The 21,335-nt window shown below is 40.5% G+C and overlaps 1 protein-coding gene and 1 pseudogene across 1 annotated transcript in view; both read right to left on the bottom strand.

Moving 5' to 3' along the window:
• FBXL7 (F-box and leucine rich repeat protein 7) overlaps positions 1–21,335 on the bottom strand; it is a 335,135-nt gene that overhangs the window by 42,897 nt on the left and 270,903 nt on the right. The gene's annotated exons all lie outside the window — the stretch shown is intronic.
• Positions 1,098–1,661, bottom strand: LOC123824904 (annotated as a pseudogene).

Here is a 21,335-nt window from a genome sequence, read left to right as displayed (position 1 = left end):
TGCTTTAAAATAATTTGGAACTCTTCCTTAACTCCTGATGATCTAATCACATGGCTGCTGGAGAAATTGCTGTTTTTTAATATCTCTGCAAAAGAGAAGCATTACCATAATAACTAGTTAAGTCTATGAAAGAATATCAATCTTTCACTCTTGTTCATCTTTAAAGGTTCATCCTGCTCTGTGTCTCTTCACATATGTTTTTGCATGACCTCTTGGCAGACTTTCAGGCCTGGTCCTAAAAAAGGGTTTCAGCCTCAAGTGATTGTAGCTTGATTCTCCAGATGCAGACCACAGCCCACCAGCTTCCCAAAGTGCCTGACCACGAGGACAATGTGAGAATCAAAGGACCACATGAATCCTTTAGTTGTTCTTGCAGACAATATAGAATACTGCACCCTTGAGATCAGCCACATCTTTCTGAATAAGTCCCAGGGAGCTGGCTTTCTTATGGATGGAGTGTGAGGAACTGAAGCCATCACACAATAACTACAATGGAAGCTGTTTATGTAGATGCCATTATTTCTGTAAATAAAATCCCTATGCATGTACATACGGAACCACATGATAAACTTGAAGTGATGTTCTTCAAATAATGTCTATTTGAACATTTTACCAAATGCCAACTGATGATGCCTTCTCTCCCAAATCTCCGTGTTTCCCAGACAGTCCACCTGAAGATGGAAGATTTAGCAGCTGCATGAGACAGAACTTAATCCCTAACCTGCAGAGCCTGGAATTGATCTTCAAATTGTTTATAATTCATTCTCAGATAGCACTCTGGCTTCCACATCCTCAAGTCCTTGAGGAATTCTCTAATGCTTAGACCTACTCATTTCCTGTAGGAACCTTATTCCCCCTGGTTGTGTTCCTATTGGACCACATGGCCATCTGTCCTGACCAAAGCAACACGCATGCAGCCAACCAAGGTGTGAGGGTGGCCAGGCTGAGCTGTTCTGACCCATTAAATTTTGGAGGAGGTAAAATGTACCTCCCTTTTAATACAGCCTTTGAAACTGGTGGTGGTCCTATCCTTGACCTCCCTTCTCTTCAAACTTCCTATAGCTGATCTTTTTTCCCCATGCTGGACAACTTAAAGCTTATTCATCAGTCTGCTGAACTGGTCCTTTTGCAAAAGCACAGATATTATCCAAAATTTTTCTCGTATCCTTGTCTTCAACTGTTGTGTCTTGTCGAATCAAAGCAGCTGAATTTGATACAAGTTCAATGTCATTTCCTTCAAGAATAAACTCATCCTTCTGGGTTTGAGATACTGAACAAGCAACGTCTGACCTCATCCCAACCACGCAGATATATTTTTGCCCAAGAAATTTCTAATTTCAACAAGAGAACCATTCTCCTGAAAAATCCTGTCGATGGGGAAGTCAGTGTCCACGGACCTCATCTTGTAACGGAAGCCCAGTGTGACACCCTTGATCACTCTCTGACCGTAGATTGTGTGAAATGGGTGGTTAGTGCCTTTCTATTTCCCACCATTTGTCAGCCTGGAGCCTCTTATTTTTCTTTCCAAAGAGGCTGAGCTCTACATTGATGTGTTTGAAGTCTCTTCACAGGGTGCCTCTGGGGCCCTTCACTATAGCTGTCAGAGTGCTGTTGACATTTTCTGGAATGTCAACAGTTTGATGGTTGAGAATGGTCTTCATCTTCACAGTAGATGCCTGTCCTAGGTATTCCTGATGCCTCTTGGCTGACCTGAACCTGGGCTACCCCAGCCCCAAGAAGTAAAAGCAGAACCTAGGATCCCCACCAGAAACCAGAAAGTGTCAATACTTTCAAAAAGCTTCCCAGGTAATTCTAATGTGAGCCCAACACATGGCCCCCGAGCACCTCTGCTCCCTGTATTCTTCCCTCCTGTAATCGCTTCCCCTCAGGTATGGGCCAGGCCTGGTGACTGCCTCCTGAGACATCGAATTTAGGGAAAGTGATGGGATGTAGCTTCTAAGATTCAGTTCTAAAAGCATGTGACTTCTGTCTTGTCACTCTGTCTTTCCTTCTAGGCCTGCTCACTCTGATGAGAAGCCCATATGGCAAGAAACTGAGGTCAGCCTCCAGGCCACAGCAAGTGAGGAACTGAGGCCCTCATGCCAATGACCCATGATGAGTAGACTTCAGTCAACAACCATGTGAGCCAGGTGGGAAGTGGCCCTGTCTCCAGCTGAGCTTTCAGATGACCAGAGTTCCAGCTGACACTTTGACTGCAGTCTTGGGAGGGATCCTGAAGCTTCAAAACCCAGCTAACGTGTGCCAGGACCCTGACCCCAGAGACAGTGAAAGAAAAAATATGTATTTTCATCTTTACTTGACAAATAAAAAGTGTATATATTTAAGGTGTTCAGCAGGATGTTTGAATATACCAATACATTGTGAAATAATTATGACTATTAACTGAATTAACATATCTCTCCCCTCTCCTAGCCATAGTATGTTTTTTTACTGTGGTGCAAATACTTAAGGTCAACTCCATGTGTACTGTTTTAAGTCAGTAGGCCTTGGGGTCATTTGTCACATAGCAATAGATAACTAAAACACACAGTCACTAGTGATAAATGCTATGGGAAAAAATAAAGCATAAAAGAGCTCTAGAAAGTGATGGGAATGGGAGTGAAGGAAAGAACTGAAGCTGTAAATAGTGTTACCAAGGAAGGCCTCATTGAGAAGGTGCCATCAAATAGAGACTGGAGGGAGGTGGGGGAGTGAGTTGTGCAGACGCCTACAGGGAGATCCTTCCAGACGGAGGAGCACAGAGGTGCAATGGGGTAGAAGGAAAGATTCTCATGGGTTGGCCCGATGCTGAGTGCTTTGCTTGTATTTTCTCAGGCTACCCACACAGAAACCTAAGAGATAGACATGAGATTATAACCATCTTCAGATGAGGGCTGTCAGGCTGAATACCCCAGGAATACACTACCATAAGAATTGGGGGTGGGCATTGAACACAGGCAGTTGAATCCATGTCTATGCCAGAGAATGCGCATTAGTTTCCTATTGCTGCTGTGACAAATTACCACAGACTTAGGGGCTTAAATAATGCAAACTTATTATCCGACAGTCTTGTAGGTTAGAAGTTCAACACGATTTCTCACAAGGCGAAGATCAAGGTGTTGGCGGGGCTGCATTCCTTTCTGGAGGTTCTAGGGGAAATCCACTTCTTTGCTTGTTTAGGCTGTTGACAGAATTCAGTTCTTTGGGGTTGTAGGACTTTGTTTAGTACAATAGGTTGGAGGTTCCAGCATAGTTATGATTATTAAGAGATGATCAAATAGTTTATTTTAGGTGTTACTTCCAAAACTTTTCATTTTTAGTTTAAAATCTGAAGAAATTTCCTTTGGCCATTCTGCTTGCTTCATTTTCCTCTTGTTATCTCTTAGCAAAGAAGTCCAGTGTGCCCCGTTACCAGTGAGGAATTCCGATTCAGCGTTGCACATCATATTGGGATAGCCTAGTGTTAGTGATAATATGTGACCCTTTGGGAAGCTGAGTTTATTTTACTTTCAGATGAGCTTATGCAATGGAGGAGAATGCTGAAATGGGCCACCTCACTGCACCGAACAGGAATGTGCCTCTGCAGCAGGCGAATGGGATGGGAATGAGCAACAGGTAGGCGAGCAACCTTGAGTAGGAATTGCAGCTGGGGAGTGCTGACCTGCAGCAGAAAGGAACCTCAGCTCCATCAGGGTCCAGGTGGGGAGCCATATGCTCACTCACCTGATACAAAGGGAACCTCTCCCCTCAATCTCTTCTCTATGTCCTGTCCCAGGTGAGGCTGACATGGACGCTCATTCCCATCTACGAGAGCCGCTGGGGGACTCCAGCATGTTCTTGTACGTGCATGTCAGTGTGTGTTGAGGGAATGAACTTCTTCTGTATGGTTGTGTGTACACACTTCACAGACATATCTAGATTGGCTCTAACTCCCACGTGTTATATATGGCAGAAGGTTTACACAGTGACCTGCTCTACTAAAATTTCCCAAAGGCGCTGCCAAGTGGCAGACCGTCCACTCTAAATCACATCTCATTGTATCTGCTCTCTCGTCCCAGTGCCAATAAGTAGTAAAAACCCAAGAGTGGAAAGCCATTAAAGGGCTGAGAAAATCCCTAATAATTAAGGATTTCCAGTATTAATCTTTTCCACTTGGAACATGAGCTTTCCAGTCATTTTATTTTTAGGGCCCATTTTTATTTAAGAAGGAGTGTTGATATCTTTTTTTTACTAGAGAGTATAGAGTTCTGTTCACATAAATCAAGGCAGAAATTTGATGAGTGCCAGGCTGGTTTGATCCGCATGGACTAGGTTTTAAAAATATTTACATGGGAACCTTGGAGAGTGATGGATGTGATCTCACTTTGATGACAACATTCTCCTTACTGCCCACCACCGTTTCTCTGCTGCTCTTATGTTTCTGGAAGCCCCGTCGCCGATCTCCCAAGGCTAGAGTGAGGGCAGTGCCACTGCTGTGTCATGTGCTAGACTTAGGGCTGGGTGTTGAGGACTCAGAAGTGATTACAATGGATAAAATTATAGGATTAGCCCTCACGTCTTCTGGGGGATGGGGGAGGAGCAAACCTTGGCAGAAATAATGTATCACAAATACTACAGAGCAAGCAGAGAAACTTAATGAGAGAAGCCAGAATGCAGAAATGTAGCTGGAGAACATGGGTTACATTTCAGTTGGACCCAATCAGTGGATTTGGCAGAACCAGTAGGTTTTTATTTCTTATCACAATCAGACTTAAAAAACATATTAAAGAAAATATTTCCACTATAAGAAATAGAAATCCTCTTTAAGCTAGCCTTCAGGTAAGATGGAATCTCCTGGCTGATGTAAGTACAACGTTCTGGTGGTGGCTTACTTTAGGCTGGCCAAATTCAGGTGTTCTATGAGTGGTCTCAGAGAACTGACTTTTCTCCCAGGACCTGGCTCTGACTTCTACAGTGTTGTTTTCATCCACTGAAGGGTTCTCTTTATGTGATGGGAAAGATTAACATTTTAAACTCACGAGATCCTAATAATTCCAAATCTCCTCAGAAAGGAAATCATCTCTGGCTCCAAGCTTCCATTCCAGTTCCCAGAGGCCTCTAGTGGGCGAGGAAGCATCATTTGTCCAGCTTCTGAGGAAGAGGTAGAAGCCCCTGATTGACAGCTCCATCCAACTCCCATGAGTGGGGATGAGCAGGTCCCAAAAGGGAGGATCCAAGGAGGGCCAATAGGAACCACAGCTCTGCCCTGGAGGCCTGCGGGAGATGCTGGCCCCCCTGTGGGAGAGACCACCTAGAAAGGAAATGGGAGCTGACCCAGATATAGAACAAGGGCATTCCCTGGAGTGCAGCCTCTCATAGAACCAAAGGGAGAAACATTGAAATTGGTATTAGATTTATTGGAGAGATGCAGAAGCAAAGATGTTTCTGCAACTGTAACTCCTGTACTGTATAAAGCTGAACTCTCCATCAGCACTTCACAAATCTATGGAGGAAGCTAAGAATTGATGACAGGCCTCGAAATCTCAAAATATCTTCTCTCCTAAACCCTCACATCCTCACTCAGCATTTTGCTTACCCTGTTCTTGGTTTCTGGGTCTCTCTCTCCCTTCTCCCTCCCCACTATGCCCCACCCCCCCATTTCATTCTCTCTTTAAAATAGCTCTTTGAAAACAATACACAATAGTACTATTTGGGGAGGACAATTACTTTCAATCCACTTTTACTTAGAGCTGTTTTCACCATAATTGTTGCTGAGATGAAATACCGATCTTTCCATGTTGAGAAAATTAAAAGTGCCTCAAGGGTCAGAGAAAACAATCCTCTAAATACTAGCTTCAGGGAAAATGCCCACATAAATTGACTGCTCCCTTCCTGACACCACAACATGTAATTCTCTAGTTTTCCCAGAAGAATAGATCTCCTACCCATTCTTATTATCTTCAAAGACGCCAGCAGTGGGACCTCTCAGCCCAGAAGGCCCACAGTGGCCAAGCGATTCTTACAAACAAACAATTGTGTGGATTTTTTTCTAAGACAAAAATCTACATGACCAAATATGTTATGGGAGAAAAGGCTCCCTTTTCCCAGAAATGGTGCACAAATGAGACAAATGCAGATCTTCTTTCAGTTACACAGGGCATGGTGGCAATTCTAAACTTTGTCATATGTGGACATAAGGATGACACGCAAAACAGCATTTACAAGGTGAGTGAGGCTGATAAATGGTGTTGAGGTAAGATGTTTTCCTAGCCCTTTGTGGAATCAATTAAATGACTGAATTCAAGGTCTAATATATGATATGCCTAGCAGAGAGAACCAATAATACATTTATAAGTTGGAAATACATATTTATTGACACATGAGTATACACCTATGTGCATATATTCATGCACAGAGCTACATGTGATCAGAAATGTCCAGATGTCCATTTAATGAGAAATGGTTCCTGTATTTGTAACTTTATCTGTGACTAATCTGTTCTGTAGGAACGACCCAATTTTTGTTTAAACTGAACCTGAGAGTTCAGTGAGAAACATTAGAAAGATGCATTATAGTAAGAAAATATATTCAGAGTGTGTTAAGGCATAGAGAAACACACATTTTCCAATTCACATATAAATCATATTTAAATCTTACTTAAGTTGAAGATCTTGTAAATTTAAATCTGTACCTTTCAGGATAAACTTCCAGTACAAACTGCACACTAAAAACCCTTCTTGCAGACCTACAACTTCTCATTCCCTTCCCTTTCTGAAGGCAGGTGGTGTGAGTTATTAACATGCAGCTTTGAATCGAGGTTGCTGTTTATCAACTCAACGACTTTACTCAGGTTCCTCTCTCTGGAAGGACCTGCCCATCAACTCTGCTCTTCTCCTGAATATCCTGCAAGACTAAACTCAAGTCTACCTCCTACAGAAAGCTTTTCTTGACAGTTACCCCGTCTGAGGAAGACGGTGGCTGTTCCCATAGATAACATTTATCATGTAGACTGATCACACAGACCAATCATAGCAGTGATTGATTCCTTGTTGTTCAACTCCAGCATAGCATCTGCGTACGTTCAGTAATTCTGAAGTCGTTTCCCCAGACAGCCCTCTGTGGTGAGCAGAATAATTGCCCTCAATATATCCACAGGCCAGCCCCTGTTACCCATGAGTGTTACATTTCATGGCAAGAGGACTTTGCAGATGGAATACGCATATTGACAAAATGTCTGATAGTCTCCAAATATTCAAAAATGTCTATAATTGGATGTTGACCTACATGTTCTGCTTTTCTTACTTACTACCTGAGAAGAACTGAGTCTTAGTGATGAAGATCATCACTCTATGAGTCATTCACAAACACTGGGACCTTCCCAGACCCCACCCCTCCACTTTCTGAGTCACTGCACCATCTACTCAACACCGGGGCATTGTGGCTTCTCTGATCTCTGCTCAGCACCTGACCATGCTGATTGGCTTTCAAAATCTAACTTTAAATGACACTGATGAGGAAGAAGAGGAAGAGGATCAGTGGTATGTTTTTAAATCCCAGAATATTAAACAACATTATATATGGAAATATTTATTCAGCTATGTGAGTGGAAATTTTACTGGGCCATGTTGTGTATTAATCATATTCTAGTTCATAGTCGTAAAACAATATTTTATTACATTAAGTTTCCGGCGATCCACCATATACCCATAAGTATAGTAAGGATAGATCTATAAAACAATCCCTTAGATAATTTAAAAGTAAAAAAATAGCAAAATCTGAAAAATAGTTCTACTTTAGTTTTGATCAAAAGGGTAATCAGGCTAAAAAATAAAAATGATGTATCTCTTAAAAAAAAAAGAAAACAAATGATAAACAAAAAGCTAACACTTGGCCGAGGTATCTTGCTCCCTTTTGAACTGGCTGTTGGAAGTTACTCAAGACAAAGTGGTACAAATGTTACATTAGACAATTCCCTCCAAAGCATCCTTGCAAATGAAACTAATGGACAGGTGAAGGTATGGTATGGCCTGTGCTGTATGAACACAGGTATTTCCCAATAAATGCCTTCAGAGAACCCTACAATTCTTAGCTCCCATGGAGCTGCCCACTACAGAAAGGCTTAGGCTGCAAAACCAATGGTTTTCTCCCATAAGGCCTTCTTTCATCCAGTCAATCCCAAAAAAGAACCCAAATGCTGGCTAAAAGGTTTAGCGTAGGATAATCCTTCATTGTGGCCATCAATGATGATGTGTTATTTCTGATTATTTCAACTGAGTATCTGACTCATCTTCAACAAGTTTTATATAGATTTATTTATATATAGATTTATTTATATATAAATATACACACATATATCCTTCATTTTTCATTTTCTAATAGCTGTAAGGTTGACATTTGCTATAGTTTTCTCAGAGTGTAGTAGAATTTTAATGAGAAAATAGAAATAAAATAAGTCTGGAATATGAAGCCATGAACTGGGAAAGAAACCCAAACCGCCTTACTGATGAACACTACATTTTCTTGAGCCCGTGTGCCAGCTTGGAACAATTGTTTAACTTGTCTGTCTCTATTTCCTCAACTTATGGCTTTTGGTCTTTGAAACAGAAACATTTAGAATATATGCATCAAATAATTATATATGCATACAGACATACATCAGAAATTGTACATTACATATTAAAACCCACCCTTTGCAAGCCATCTTTGCATATATCTGTTAGTAGTTAAAAACATTCAGAACTTTACTGGAGGAGAAAGGAAATCATCCATTGATGATTGCATAATTTCTGCACAATTAAAACTAAGCTCAAACATGTTTTCTGGTCACAATCCAGTTGTGTTGGTTTCTCACTTTGCCTTGGACCACAGAGAAACATTCATCACTTTTACCAACTTACTCCTTTGCTAATCACTTTAAATAGCTTCTCATTTCTAGAGCATGGTTTTTAAACTGTGTTCCTAAGAGCTCCAGGGTTCCACGGACCTCTGTCAGGAGCTGCCTGTGGAATGAGGGAGAACCTTCGCAGCTGGTTCAGGAGTTCTTCTCTATCCAGTAGTGCAGCTCTGAGTCAATCTGAATAACAAATGGAATGTTTATATTCTTCAGATTTTCGTTTCAAAGAAATTTCAAAGGAGCCACCACTAGAACCAAGAGTTACCAGAGCTTTCAAACCCTTGTGGAATGACAGCTTGGACCAGAGAATGTGAATTCATTTCACTAAAATCTTCTTCTTCAACCTGAGTCCATATTAAGCCTGATTTTAGGAGAGGATGACAGAAGAGGAAAGGGGAGGGAAAAAGGAGAAGAGGGAGAGTTTTAAAAAACAGAACTTGTAGAATGTGAGTGGAACAAGACACCTGCTTCCTCCATCACCAAGTTCTGTGGCAAATGGCAAAGGAAGCCTGGTGGATCAGCCCCTGGCTAAGGTTTGCAGAGCATCAGGACTGGCAGACATGCCAGGGCACCAGAAGATATTGGAGGGAAATGGCCCTGAGCTGGCAGAGCAGTGGAGGGAGCCACTGGGATTCCCAGATCCCTGGGAATTCAGAACGGGGAGAGGAAAAGAATCCCAGAAATGTTGTGGGCCTGCCTGTGGAGACACAAAGGGCAGATGCCGGTGGAGTTCAGAAGGATGTGCATTTTGTTTAACATAAAGGGGCAGGCATTGTTCCCCTTAAAGAAGGCAGGCAGATAATGTCTATCTAAGCTTTCAGGAGGGGGCCACCCACCTTGAAAGAGCTGTGAAGGAGTGAGATCCCTGTACACCCACAGGATGATATACGTAGAAAACACACATTGAGCTGTGTAACCCATTTGAGGGAAGAGTCTCAACTGATTGAGGTATGAAGTTGAAACACATTTCTCCCATAACTTACTAATTGTATTCTTTTTACCGAATGTAGGAGACACCCTGCTGATACCTCATTTTTAGTAGCTTTCAGTTGTGAAGATTCTTCCAGTCCCATTTATATCCCAGTCTCATATTCACTTCAAAGCCTTTCCTATCTGTCACATTTGTGTCTCAAGTGGCTCGCAGCAAGGGGGCCTGCAGTCTCTGCTCTGCCCCCCAGGAAACCCCAGAGAGAGTTCATCACTCGGAACCAGGGGCACATCCTCCTCTGATTGCCCAAAGTGCCTCACAGTCTTTTCCAAACACACACACACGCGCACGCGCGCGCGCGCACACGCACACACACACACACACACACACACACACACAGTTCGGGTTGTTTTAAGCTCAGAATCCATGGTTCTGCTCTTCCTCTACATTTGATAATACATATAAATTTTTTATATTCATGATTTTTTAATAGGCTTGGGCAACTTGGTTGGAATAACTCCTAGAAACAATTTACTTTTTAGAAAAAAACGTATAAAATAGAAATGCAGCCTGCAGGTTAAGAGCACGGGGCTCTTGGGCCACGTTGTCCAGGTCTAACGTGTCGGTTTGAGGGAGAAGTCACTGAGCCCCTCAGGCCTCAGTTTCCTTATCTGCCTGGTGTAGTGATTGCACATAATTCAGATGATTGTTGTGAAGGTTAAATAATTTTATAAGTGTTTTGAACAAGTAGTTGGCATTCTGAAGTGTTGCCTATCATTATTATTATATTTTACATGTTAATATTTGACATCATAATCTCTGCTGGGTTTGAACCCGACTACTACTACACCTACGACGATGGGCAAACCTTTAGCACTTCTTTGGCTCAGCAGTGTTCTGATAGGTAAACAAGAGGGATAAATGGTCCCTTCTGTCCCTCCTTTGGTTGGGGTTTACAGACCACGGCCAGGGAAGTGGGAAAAAGAGGCACTCATACATGACGTGGGAGTAAAAACTGGTGAAACCGTTTTGCAAGGTCACGTAACATTGTTTACAATTTCATGTGTGCATGCTTTTAGTCTCATGAATTTTCATTTTTTTCGTGATTTATCCAACAAAAATACTTGTATACATGCAAAAAGATAAATATGCAAGAATGTATATTAAAGCACTGCTTGTAAAGACATGCATTCATTAGGAATTGGTTAATTATGATAAATAATGCTACCTTAACTTACAGTCATTAAAAAGGAGTTTGATACTCATGGAAGTAAACAGCCAAGTTAACAAAAGCACAAGTTGTAAAGCAGTGTGTATATTAGGGCCTCATCATTTTAAAAAAAGAGATAAGGAAGAAAAAAATGAATGAAAGCAACAAAAATGCACATGTGTCCTAGCATATGCATAGACTATGAGTTAAAGAAACTATTTGGTGGAATTACCAGTGCTTTTACTATGACCTTTCTGTGTCATAGTTTAGCAGTGTGACTGGGGCAAACTACTGAAAATTTCTGAATCTCAGTTCCCTGAACTGTCAAATGGGTAATACTGAATTTTCCTTATTACTGTAAGGACTAAGTAGGATAGCAGATTTAAATTCCTTGCCCCAAAGCCAGGCATACTGTAAATGTTTCATAAATGTCAGGTCTCTTTCCTCCACCCTCTGGTAAACTGTTTATCTTAAAAAAAGTAAAAATAGTTTCTTGACAATGATTTCCATTTAGCTATGTAATACAAATTTAATATTATAAAACAAATTTTTGACAACTCTTACCTTAAATGCATAATTTTTCCTAGGATTATTTTTATTTTAGATGGAATAAAAATGCATGTAACTTAAGGTGGGGAAAAGTGGCTAGCTATTTCTACTATTTTGTAGTTGGCTGGCCTTTTAGGACAAAGAATATACATAATTTTTGTGTCCCAGCCTATTTATAATCCAGTAATGCAGTGTAAAGTAAGACTGTTACTTCACTCTAAATGTTTATATATATATTTGCATAAACTTATATAAATATATACATATGTAGATAAAACTTCTTTTTATCTTAATAGTGACTATCTTTAAGATGCAAAATTACAGGCAAAATTCTTTCTGTTTTTTGAACTCCTTTATATTTTCAAAACTTAAAATGTATATTTTGAAATAAAAATGCACAAAAATGTTGCAAATTTTTATTGACTTATATCTAAACTATGTAGAATTCAGCAATAATAAAAAATAAACCAAGGTCTTTGATAATAATTTTGTTTTTATTTTCTATTAAAATTATGGGGGCAAACTATCAAGCTAAGTGTTTTCCTAATTTGGATGAGGTCAACTGAACTCTGCAAAGGAAGCGAGAACAATGGATTTCAACTTGTTTCTAATATTAGGAAATGCACTGGTCTTATCACAATGGCGGACTAGTACCCTGGTTTCACTGCAACCAGTTAAACAAAACATTAGTCAAGAAGCTGATAAGTAGTATTTAGAGAAGAAGATCTGCTTTTCGAGACTCGTCTGGATCTGTGATGATCAGATTAACTAGTGTACCTGTGAGACACAAAATAACTATCACAGTGCCTACTCCAGATAGAGCTCAACTCAAAAATGTGGGAAAATTAACATAATGGGCAATTCTTGTAAGAAGTGGGGGCAGTTTGTGGCTGGTTTTGTCCAGAATGACCTACTCCATGCTGAAAGCACAAATATGTAGCAGGTGGATAAGCATGTGGGAAAAAAGTATAGTATTATACTCTTAGCATGTTCAAATTCAAAAGGATTAAAGAGATCATCCAGCTTAAAGTCTCTTTTACAGAAAAACACCTGATTTAAACTGGATCTTTTTCTTGAACTTGAACCTGAACCAGATATCCCAGAGTCAAACTTCTTCCTTTTTTCCTTTCCACTAAAGCATGCTAATATAATTAACATTCACGGAAGGTCACATGGCCAACAGGCCTGAGTTTACCTACGCAGATTCCACATCCTATTGAATGGGATAGTTAACACGATGGGTAACAGGATGTTTATTAACAAAATGCTTTTGGCATTTGTTTTTTTCATGTTTAAGTTGACCTATTCATTATAGTCAACTCTTAAACATACACACTTATGAGGACAAACACTTTTGAGTGTTGCATGTCTAAATGAGCCTAGCACGCCTGGGCTCCCTATAAATATTTGTCAGATAAATTGATAACAGATGGTTATTTGCTATGTGGATTTCACAGCTCTTTTACCTCTCTCTCTTATTTCTGCTTCATATTGTGGTGCCAGAACCATTTCTCTCTAAAAGCAGAAAGATGAAATCAGAGTAAGGAGTCTCCCAAGTGGTCCAGTTTATCTTATTGACTATTTTGGTCCAATGGCTTGGCAGACAGGAACTTAGTAAATGTTGATGAAAACAATCTGTTACATCTTTGTCACTGTTCATTAAGAGAGCTGAAAGGATCAAATATCTGTACGTCATTCAAGAAAATAGCCAGTGCTACAGTTAATGTGAAATTTAGAGTTGTATCCCTAACAAATTCAAGCTCCGTACAGCTGCCACATTGATTTTCCTAAAACCATCAGTATAGGAGACATTTCAAGTTCCTGATTATGAATACAAAACCCTTGTGATCGCACTCCTGCTGATACCCTTGATACCCTTAACTTTGTACTCTGCCCTTTCCTGCTGTGCACTTAAGAATCCAGGGCTCCGAAAGGCTTTACTCTGAAGTCAGAGCACAAATATAGCTGAATGCCAAGGATATGAAAGGCTCAGACTGCAGGAAGACAGTGCAGTGTGTTCCTCCAGGAGGTCTTCTCTTGGATACTCCACTTTAAACATTTCTATTGCCTCCCTAGGACCAGGATTGAGTCCCATTGTTCTCACTATCCCTCCTACCAGCCCCACCAGCTCCCACTATTCCCTCCCACCAGCCCCCAAAGGTCTCAACTGAGGACCTTTGTCATATGGTGCCCTTTCCTTGGTAGGCTCTTGGGTCTCTACCTTCAGCTGGCAACCACCTTCCCATCCTTTAAATCTCCATTCAAGTCATGACCTCCCTAAAAAGACAGAAGTACAGATAGAGACTACACCCTGAGTCAGTCCCACCTCCCCAAACCTGCCATGTGCTAGGCCAGATGTCTCTTCTCTGCGCTCCGTAGTACCCAGTGGCTACACGTTTAACCCCTGCATTCACTGTGTTGTATCAGAGCATAGCATTTCTGAACAGAGAGTCTGAAACCAGTGCACCTAGGCTCAAATCTTGTCTCCTTCCCTTGCCATTGGGTTCAGTGCCCTCATCTGTAAAATAGACGTGACAGTAGAAATTAACTCATAGAGGGGGGGATTAAGTAAACCAATATATAAAAAGCTTTACACTGGTAAGTCTGCATTGCATATGAGCTATTAATGGTGTTTACTTGTATTTGTTCTTCAGCCTTGATATCTTGGTTCATATTCTCAGGGGAAAATATCTTAATTGTTATATATCTCTCCCTGCTCATACCATGCTTGGCTAGTAAGTTCTATATACCCTGAACTTCTAAGAATAAGTTACCAGAGTGCAAGGGGATGTGGGGGGAGGTAGAAGAGGGTGAAGGAGGTCAAATATATAGTGACAGAAGGAGACCTGATTTTGGGTGGTGAACACACAATGCAATACACAGAGGACATATTATAGAATAATACACTTGAAACCTATACAATTTTATTAAACAATGCCATAGCAATAGACTTAATAAAACTTACTTAAAATATAAGAGAGTAATTTTAGAGTCATTGCAATCCTGGAACTCAAAGTGTATAAGCATCAACACTTAGTTCCGAGTTCATGGAGCAAGGATGCACCAAGCATGTAGGCATGGAGAGCCATTTTTCCAAGGAGGAAACAAGCAAGCATTTCAGATGACTCTATCCTTGAGTGTAACCATGACCTCCTTCATCAACACAGTCCTTGTAGAGCTTCTGATTAATACTCAAAGGCTTCATGTCCATGCAAGGTATTCACTTATAGTTTTCAACAGAAAGTGTAAATTACAGGATGTCTGATAAATTCATCCAGAAACGCTAAGAAAAACAGATGTTATTTTCCAAATCTTATCAAACGATTCCCTTTCTCTTTACTCACTAGGGTAGTGTGGGGCCAAATATGATGGAAAAGTCATTTGCCTGCCCCCAATCATATACATGCTCCAGAGGGAGGGGCTGTCAAAGTAAGTAAGACATTGGGATTTCCCACACTCTGAGCTTTTCCTTCTCTGGGTGGTTAAAACAAACAAAGTATTTGATTTCCCCATTTTTCTACTGATGAAAGATGACAGATCCAATAGTTGAGCTCACAAATGGAAATCCTGATATTGTATAATTACAATTTTTTGTTCTGTTTCCACTGTAACCAATCAATCCAATGTCAGAGAGATGCCAAAGTGTGCAAGGACAGCACAAAGGGAGATTGAGTCTAGCACGGATGGGTGGGCTTCTCACTAGGATGTTACCTGCCTGCACCCTCAAAGTCCTAGCTGGCTCTGATCTGGGAGAAACAGACAAGGTGAGCAGAGGAGGGAGGATGGATTGTTTGTGCTTAGCTATTTGTATTCTAGGTAACTGTCCACTGTATTTTAGACATATTTTTCACTAGAGGAAAGGGAACTGGTTATATGTCTACCTGTGAATTAAAAATCTTCCTTAGAAGGAGACTACTGGGTAGCTTCAGGTAGGAAAAATTGCTGTTTTTTTAGATTATTTACCCATTTATTGAAGTTTGCAGACTCATTTTTCTATTTTGCTATTTATTTCCTTGCCTATAACAATATACAAGCTCGTATTTTTCCTTAGCTTCCCAAATTCCATCAACTACCTGACAGAAGGAATTAAGAAGACATGGAAACTATAAGTTGAGGTACATGACAAGGAACATTTATTCAATTCGTGTAGATTTGACCTGGAGAATTACTGTACACTAAGAGATCCCTGCTGACTAAAATTCTCACTCTTAAAACAAGACAGAAAAGGTGTCATTGTGTTGCAAAGCAGGTTTTAAATGACTGGAATGATCCATTATTTCATCAACTCAAACAGATTTCTGTGGCTGATAAAATGAGTTCTACCCTCATGGAGGACAGGGACAGAAGTTCCTAATAGGCATTCTTCCTACGCTTCAGTGCCATAGCAACCCAAGTGCGTGCTGCTGTGTGACTCTGACTCTGGGCAGGCCTGCATTCCACTTGGGCTCCATTTTGCTTGTTGGCTAAAATAGGAAAAAAGGCCACTTAGGCATCATTTTTGAACGGGAAGTACTTGATGGACAAAAAATTCTATGAACAGTGGTAAGACTCTCCAAATAGACAAGGGAATGCCAAAAAAAAAAAAAGGAGTGATTGTGAACTGAGCTGGCAACATGTTCGCCAGGAAACAGCTGGGTGTGTGTATCCCTGCTGATTACACGCATAATAGCTACACAGCAATGCTCTCTATCAAGAAAGACTGCATTTCGAAGCCATGTTTTCAAAAGGAAAAAGAAAGAGCCCTCTAGTTGAGAGCCCTTGGAAAGAGGCAGAGCACTTTCAGACTCAGAGAAGAAATGGGGGAGTTCCATGGGATGGCGTCGGTCAAACTGGACATGAGGAAAAGATGCGCAGGTGCAGAGCACACATTCAAAAGGAAAATCCAGTGCTGGCTCACTACCACTACAACATTTTAAAAAGTGATTCAGGCAAATAAAAAAATCTAAAGCACAGATCATTGTACGGGGAGTTCATATCTTTTTTTCATTTTGTGAGTGAGATCCCTGAAGGGGAAATGTAAGGTAAGGGTAAGGGATGTAGGTACAGGTAAGACATGCAGATTTTAAGTCACAACCAGGATATCTGAAGGCTGAATGATAATCGAAACTAACTGCCTGCTATCCCTAGCTGACTGGGGAAGAAAGGTTGTGAGAATTAACTGAGAACATGCGTGAAAGAACTTCCTAACGGCCCAGCAGTTAAGTTCCGTAAACAGTTATGATTCCCAATAATAGCAATGATTATAGCAAATGTCTGGGTTTTAAGAGGCCCTTCTACCTCCTTCACTCTGAAGATGATGTAGAAATGGTCACAGTATGTATGACTGTGCAAGTGGACTCCCTATGGCCCCCCTGTCTCAGGGCTCACTTGCCTGACTGGAGGGCCCTTTTAAAGAGATATTTCCTCCTCTACAGAAGCTGTGGTCCAAAGGAACCATCAAATAGACACTACTCTGCAAGGAAGGACATGAGAGAGCCTGGAACATGAGCTTAGTTGAGCCTGAATGGGGAATCATACTGCACAATTTCAAAATGACTGCTTTTTACCTGGAATCACATTTGCACATCTCCCTTGAATTTATCAATTCAAAAGTTTCAAATATACATGCCTATTGTAACCTGTATCACCTTAATCTCTTTCCATGCTTCTCACCACTCCTCAACATTTCTATAAAGTTTTCCTACAATAAAAAGGAATCATTACTAGTTTAATTTAACACTGTACAACAGTGTTAACTGGTGACACCCTTTCATGATTTAACATATATGGATATGTAGAACTCTAAACTCTACGCATATCTAAACTCTAATGTCTCAATGCAGGATTGCTTTTGCTTGAGGAGGGAGGTCCTGAACCAGCCTGCTGGGGTCCAAATCCTCACTCCTTCTTTACTGATCTAGCATGCCAGGCAAGCTGAGTGATCACTGTGTTCCTCAGTATTCTCATCTGGACAACAGAGACAATAAGAGTACTTCACTCCTGGGAGAACTGACTGCGTTAATACTTAGAAGTGTTGAGAACAGGTAAGGCAGAAGCAGGAAGATTTTAAGGGACTTCAAGGTTTTACAGGTAGACTGAATTCAGGGAAGCTGTCTTAATATCAATGGTATTAATAGTCTCATTTCAAGATACAAAAAATTAACAGGTAAAAAGTTTGGATGTTGAATTAGTGATTTGTTTCTTTTTATTCACTCATCTATTCATTTATTGACCAACTGTTTATTAAGCTTTTTCAGATAGCAATGAAAAGAACAAAATAAAAAAACTGATACTAAAATTTACTAGGCAGATCAAAGGAGAAATCATGCACTGTATTCACAGTAAAATCAGGTGCCTTTTTGCAAATATTTAAATCACAATCCAAAGGATAAAATATGGGAATAGATCAAAGCTAGTGAAGGGTTTTAAATCCATGGAAGAATCACTTCTGTATACCATATATGTCAGTGAAGTTCACTAAACTGCACATTACTAGAGCAATAACTTACACTTTCAACTTTAAGAATACCCAAAAATACATTTCATTTTTGCAGCCTCCATCTTGGATTTACTTTTCCAGAAGAAGGAATCATGTCAGGCAAACATTAAAGCATTAACTTTGGCTTCGTTTGCTTTTAAACAGCAGATTCAGTGCTCCTGAAAGTACCATTTGCAATAACGATGAAATCTCTGGATTTTCTGGAGAAGCAACTCCTTGTTCATGAAATGAGTTTTGGATTCTCAGCCTCACCAAAATCCTGCAGTTACTTTCATTGTATTAGAAATCTTAACTTTTCAAGTTCTCCCTTAGTTAAGCAATTCCATTAAAACAGTCATGCATGCATGTACACTTCATTCACTTTTGTACCCTTTCTTTTAATTTTGCAATAAGTAATTTTTGATTTCATATTTGAAAAGAAGATCAGTGATGATGTACTGATGTTTAATTCAATTTCAATAGGGCCCTTTGCATTTTACCATATCTGAGTTATTTGAATACTGTTAAGTAATGTTTTATATTTGAGGGATATTCATTTGGCAATATAAACTCTTTCCATTCCTTCAGATGAGGGGTGTTAGTCCTAGTTTCCCCAGTGGGAAACAGGAGATAAGTAGGTCTTAGTGAGTCTGCTACTTGGCTAGCAGTCAGAGAGCTGATCAGCACAGAAAACGGAACTGTAATCACACGCTCAAAATCATATCAGAACATTGATTCTACACTGTCACCCACAATGGGAGCGTACTGTGTACATGTCACATCGGACAGGGCCAGTATATGCAGAAAGATGAATTGGAAGCCCTGGGTCACTCACTGCACCCGGAGAGCACACAGAGGTACCCACTAAGAAGACAAAGGAAATCGTCCACATATTTCCCCCCTCAAGTTGAAAGAAACCATTTCTCAGAAGCACCAATTTTCACGCAGTGGTTAAATGACAGGGATTAGCACGATGAGGTGCCAAATTGCACAGAAGAGGAGGCAAGAGGCCGCCCATCTTGCAGGATGGCTTTGTGTTTGGGAGCACAGCACACAAGGCTGGTGGTTAACCTGGAGGTCAGGTGCATCCTGCTCAAGGGAAGGAGGGGAAGAAGATGGATTTGGAGACTAAGGAAAAAGACATTTTCCTACAGGGTCCCTAGCAATCTGGAGACTCTTATGTTTGTGACTCTATTATTTCTAAAGTCGTTTTTTGTTTTGGGGGGTGGGGGGCGGAGGTATAAGTGATGGTGTGCAGAGGGTAAAGACACCAGAGGAACTGCTCCTTTTCTGCAGCCCTGATGATTTCTCTTCATTTAGCACAATTTGTATGCACACTCAAACAAATAATGCATGCTCATGCACACTGCTGGCTGGCTTCTAGCAGTAGGCAGAGATGGCTGCACCCCACCTGGCTTTCTCTCACTGTTCCCAGGCCAGGATCGGGAAGAATCCCCGGGGGAGTTGCCCCAGGCAGTCAGTCCCATGAGCTCTGCAGTGGGTTCAGAGCAGGACTGACTCCAGAAATGTTACTGTTGGAGTTTGGAGTCTCTTTAACTCCTCTCTCAGTGGATTTTCTGGGGTAGCTGCTCTAGAAAGAAGGCAAGACTCCCTTCGGCAGCTAAGTGGAAGCAGGCCTCTGGTTGAAGCAGCTGAGGTAATACTTCCCCTTCCCTGGCACGTGAACTGAAAGGACTGAAGCAAAATAAAAGGGCAATCTGTATGCAATTAGAAGCTTCTACTGGCAATTGCTTTTTTCCCCTTGTTAAAACAGTAGAAATCCAAATTTTCCACCTTCTTGGGCTGTCCCCCCTTCAGCTCTAAACTGCCACATTTGGGAATAGTGTCTCTAAGCAGTGCTGGCAAGGCTAGATCCATCAAAGAAAGGAAGGTTTTTTAAAATTAAAAAAAAATTAACATATGGCATTTCTCCAAAGCAGTAGTTACTAAACTTTTTAGCCTAACCTTTGGAAAGTATACATATTTGTTGCCCCTGTGCATACATTCTTCTTTAAAAATTACTCATCTGATGCCTTTTGGAAATTTTAATTAACTTTAAGATTTTAAAACTTAGCCCCCCCCCAAAGGAAAATAAACTACATTAATTATTCAGCAATTTGTAATCTTCTGACATTCTTAAGAAATCTAGAGGTCCTGCAATCCTCCTCTTTCATTTAGTGTATGGAAATTCGAAGAGAGCAATAATGCATATTCATTTGTCTTCTAAGCACTTGCTCTTTGCCTCCTTAGGATATGGGACTTTGTGCACAGTTTTAGTTCTATGACCAAGCAACCCCATAGATGGGGAAATTCATTTCACTTTATTCATTCAAATGTTTTCTGAATTCCTACTGTGTGGTAGGGATACATCAGGAGAAAAGAGGGGCAAAATTTCTGACCTTAGCAAACGTTGATCTAGTAGGGAAAGATGGTGAGACAGACAATAAGCCAATAAACACATAAATGTTGTGTATGCACCGAAAGTTAGTTTAAAGGAAGATGCATTGTGTTCTGGGTCTTCGATCAGCTTGACTTCTAGCCATCCTTAGCTCTGATAATATCTCAACACTAATCATCATAATAATATTAACCAAATAGGAAATGATTAGGTAATAGATTATCTGCAGAGGGTGGTCTTAGCTCTATCTAAAATTGGCTCAGTTTTCCCTTGCTGGATTCAATCTCAACATGCTTGTCTTAAATGTCAATTGTAAGCAAACATAAATGTCTTGTTAAAACAAGTTTATCTTCATTCAACTTAACTGTGGCCTCTGATTAGCTGTTTGGAACTTAACTAAAGCATATTCACGGTTGTTTTTCTCCTTGATGATATGTTGGCTACATATGGTCAAACCATATGTCTCTGCTTCTTTAAAATGTCCTAGACTTTCTTCTGTGAACTTTGAAAGTACAGGTGCCACACTTCATCTTATCTAACACATGTAGTTAAAGATAAATTAAGAGTGTTTACTCCTTTATGAAAGGATTTTTTTTTCTGAAAGGATTTACTATTGAGTTTCTAACAAGAAGGAACTACCTAATTTCATAAAATAACATTATTTACAGCATTTGCATTTATGTTGAATTTTTATATTTGATTGCATGATAACTTCAGTCAGGTTGGGCAAGTGCTCTGGACTTGTGCTCTAGACTGAGTGTCTGGGTGCCCCCACAAATTCGTGTGTTTAAACCTAAGTCCCGGGTGTCAGTGGGTATTAAGAGGTGATTCCCCTTTGGAAGATGACCAGGTCGTGAGGGTGGAACCCTCCTGAATGGGATTAGTGCTTTTGTTCAAGAGTTGCCGAGAGCCCCCTCAGCT

This window comes from Phyllostomus hastatus, unplaced genomic scaffold (assembly GCF_019186645.2).
Source record: "Phyllostomus hastatus isolate PE091 unplaced genomic scaffold, TTU_PhHast_1.1 phas_contig_58, whole genome shotgun sequence".
In the NCBI taxonomy this organism is placed as follows: Eukaryota; Metazoa; Chordata; class Mammalia; order Chiroptera; family Phyllostomidae; genus Phyllostomus; species Phyllostomus hastatus.
Note: the sequence above shows the minus strand (reverse complement) of the source record. Positions and strands in the feature narration are given on the sequence as shown.